Genomic DNA, 4,088 nt, shown 5'->3' on the forward strand with positions numbered 1-4,088 from the left:
GCGGCGGGAATGCATTTTTGGCAGGGGCCCCCCTGAAAAAAATGTAATTCCTCCCTTAAATATTTGTATGCCTCAGGTTCTGGCCTGCTCACGTTATGCAGCCCCAAGCTCCTGCAGGGTATCTCCAGGCGCTTCCTCTTCCGCGTCATTTTTCCACCAGAGGCTGGCCGCACACCTAATTGAGGGAAGGGGGGAAATGTTGCCATCGCCGTCCTGTGACCTGGTCTAGCATGCCAAGACAGTCACTCGGCGAAAAAAAACAGGTGTGGATAAGACCTTCGGTAGCATACGACCTCGCGGTCACAGAAGCTCCTTTCAGCTCGAAAAGATCGAAGATATAAAGACACAAATTAAGCTCCAAAGAGTTTGCCTCACGCTCTTTTTTGCACTTTCAGCACTTTGGTCACGGCAAGTCAATGGCATGAATGCTTCCAGCTTAGTTTTTACACCGGATTCCCTTCCTGATGCAACACTGGATGGGAATCGAACCCATGCAAGTACCTACCGCAATAAACTTCAGCCACGTGAGGTAACGTTTTCCCTCACGGGCCACACAATAAATATCACTCTGTGGAGGGGGATGTGGCCTGCGGGCCTGCCGCGGAACGGAGTGTGCCAAGACCGGCCTCGAAGGCAGCGACAGGTGAGTAGATGGCCCAGGTGGGCCTTGTTATCTAATCACCTGTCGCCTTTAATAGCAGCAGCCGGGATGAGACACGTGGTTGGAGTTGGAGTGGGAGCCAGAGAGAGAGAGAGAGAGACACGAAACAAAGAGAAAGACATTTTGCTGGAAAGCAAAAGCCTCTCCACATTTACGAAAATAAAACAGTGTTGTACCCTGAAATCCGGGCTCTCGTGGCAGTGTGTGGTGGTCCGAGGAACCCACCAGAGGGCAACCTCTACACACTCTAATAACAATCTGGTGATCCACGCACTCTTCCTTACTTGCAGCAACAAGTCGTCTAAAGGAAGAGGACATATATTTATCTCTATCCATCCATGCATCCATCCATTTTCTACCGCTTGTCCGATAATTTCGCATAATCATGTTTCAATCTGAAAACCGTACTCACACGCTCCAGAAGGACAAAAAGAGACTGAACAGGCGACTGCACAGCTGTATATACAGTATAGGCTCTGATTGTGCCCATAGGACGGATGTGTTAATGTGATTAACTTGCTCCATTGTCTACTGAAACAGCTCACCTTCGGAGAGAGTGACCCACACAGTGGCGTGTTGACCTGATATGAAACCGAACAGTACAGAAAACTAGGCCTTAAATGGGACTTCGGAATGCAGTTGTATGACTTAAAGCAGTTGTTTTTCAGACACTTACACACAGACATCTCCTTTTATGGTCAGGGTGTGCTGTCCTGACTTAGCACACACACACATAGACAGGAAGGAGGAATATAAAACTGATGGTTTGGCTTCTCCAAATTAGGAGTGCCTCACCTACCTGAGTTCCATTCTAGAGGCTAATCTTGTCTGTGATAAAATGGCAACTAAGGTAATCAGAAAGGTCAACCAACCAACGAGATTTCTCTACAGAATTTCCTCTCTGGTCAACAAAAGCACCATGAAGATTCTAGCGGGAACTCTTGTTCAACCCTTTTTCGATTACGCATGCACCTCCTGGTACCCTAGCACAGTGCCGGCCCAAGCCTCCATGGGGCCCTAAGCAAAATTTGATTTTGGGGCCCTCTATTTCTGCCAATAATATTGATTGATCATTCACACTATAAACTCATTGCGGCTCTGGCAGTGTTGTTTACATTATCCTATTGTCAGCCTGGCATGTCTTTACAAATGACATGTCATTTATAAAGATATGGGGGTGGCCCAGTTAAGAACATAAATAATACCAATGAATGAACGAATGATGTCCAGAGTGCCACATATGGTTCCTAATCTTAAAATGTAAACATTCAGCTACAAGAGTGGCCTGGGGTTGAACAGTCCAAGTGATAAAGCTTTGTATTTACAGTAAAAGTGTCATCTTGTCTCATCAGTCTTGTACATATTAGTCTTTAATTACTAGTTTATATTTTTAGTTAATTGTTCATATTGAATGTTTACTTTGTACAAAGAGAGCGCAGTCTACTGAAGTTAAATTCCATGTGTGTTAAACATAACTGGACAATAAAGCTGATTCTGATTCACTTTATTATTTTTGGTAACAAAAACCTGAAACAGCAATGTGCAAAAATGTTGACCTCAAATTGTGTTTTTGTACAATAATATATCTTTGATCATTTAGAAATCATCAGTCAGACTCGTACATGCAAAAAATAAAAAAATAATATTTTTTTTGTTAATTGCTTTTGGGGGCCCCCTGGTGGCCGCGGGGCCCTAAGCAAGCGCTTAGTACGCTTATGCCTTGGGCCGGCTCTGCCCTAGCACCTCCAAAACCCTCAAATCTAAACTCCAAGCATCCCAGAACAAGCTAGTCAGATTACTTCTAGACCTTCATCCCCGATCACACCTCACTCCTACCCACTTCTCCAAAGTGGGCTGGCTCAGGGTGGAGGACAAAGTAAAACAACTTGCACTGAGCCTAGTCTATAAAACTTGCTACACCTCCCTGATACCGAAGTACATGTCAAACTACTTCCATAACGTAAATGGCCGCCATAACCACAACACCAGGGGGAGCTCCACTAACCACGTTAAACCCAGATTCAGATCTAACAAAAGTCTTTCCTCATTCTCATTTTATGCCACATCAATGTGGAATGCGCTCCCAACAGGTGTAAAAGAAAGGGCATCTCTATCCTCCTTCAAAACCGCAATAAAAGTACACCTCCAGGCAACTTCAACCCTAAACTAACACCCTGCCCGGATTGTAAATAATCAAATGTAAATAATCAAATGTAGATACTTTTTCTTATGCTTTCTGATCTCTCTCTGTGTCCACTACTTGCTGTACATATCCTACCAAGTCAGACCTACACTATTTCAATGTCCATTTCTCTGTTCTCAATTGTTGATGACTGAAGTGATGATAACAACCAAACCTACCCCCCTACACATCCCACACCCCGGATTGTAAATAATATAAATAATTCAATGTATATACCCTGATGATTATCTTGTGTGATGACTGTATTATGATGATAGTATATATCTGATAGTATATATCTGTATCATGAATCAATTTAAGTGGACCCCGACCGACTTAAACAAGTTGAAAAACGTATTCGGGTGTTACCATTTAGTGGTCAATTGTACGGAATATGTACTGTACTGTGCAATCTACTAATAAAAGTTTCAATCAATCAATCAAAAACTAATTTTCTTGACCTGACCTCCTCCAGGGAACTGCAGTCCTGTATAATGATGCTTGCTTGTAATAAAGCAACTTTGGGTTCAGTAAAGCGTCTCCTACGTCTCTTTTGATCCAGCCGCACTGCCGATGACAAAAACAGAAATACACTTTAATGGAATTTTTTAAATCAGTTGAAAAATGTTGACGGAGTGACAGTTTGAATGGAGAATGGGTATTTCGAAATTCCTGGAATTTCAGGAAAACCGGGAATTTGGACGGGAAAAAAAGATAACTTTTGTTGCCCCAACTAAGAGATATGTTTTGAAGGTGGAATGGTTGAAAATGTGAACTGTGAGCATTTCCCAGGAAGAGGTGAAAATAGGGCTTTGGAAAACCGGGAATTCTATGAATTGCTGGAATTTTTGGACAATGTCCGGGCAGCACGGTGACACAGAGGTTAGTGCGTCTGCCTCACAATACGAAGGTCCTGAGTAGTCGTGAGGTCAATCCCGGCCTCGGGATCTTTCTGTGTGGAGTTTGCATGTTCTCCCCGTGACTGCGTGGGTTCCCTCCGGGTACTCCGGCTTCCTCCCACCTCTAAAGACATGCACCTGGAGATAGGTTGATTGGCAACACTAAAAATTGGCCCTAGTGTGTGAATGTGAGTGTGAATGTTGTCTGTCTATCTGTTTTGGCCCTGCAATGAGGTGGCGACTTGTCCAGGGTGTACCCCGCCTTCCGCCCGATTGTAGCTGAGATAGGCTCCATCACCCCCCGAGACCCCAAAGGGAAATAAGCGGTAGAAAATAGATGGATGGA

This window comes from Nerophis lumbriciformis, linkage group LG02 (assembly GCF_033978685.3).
Source record: "Nerophis lumbriciformis linkage group LG02, RoL_Nlum_v2.1, whole genome shotgun sequence".
In the NCBI taxonomy this organism is placed as follows: Eukaryota; Metazoa; Chordata; class Actinopteri; order Syngnathiformes; family Syngnathidae; genus Nerophis; species Nerophis lumbriciformis.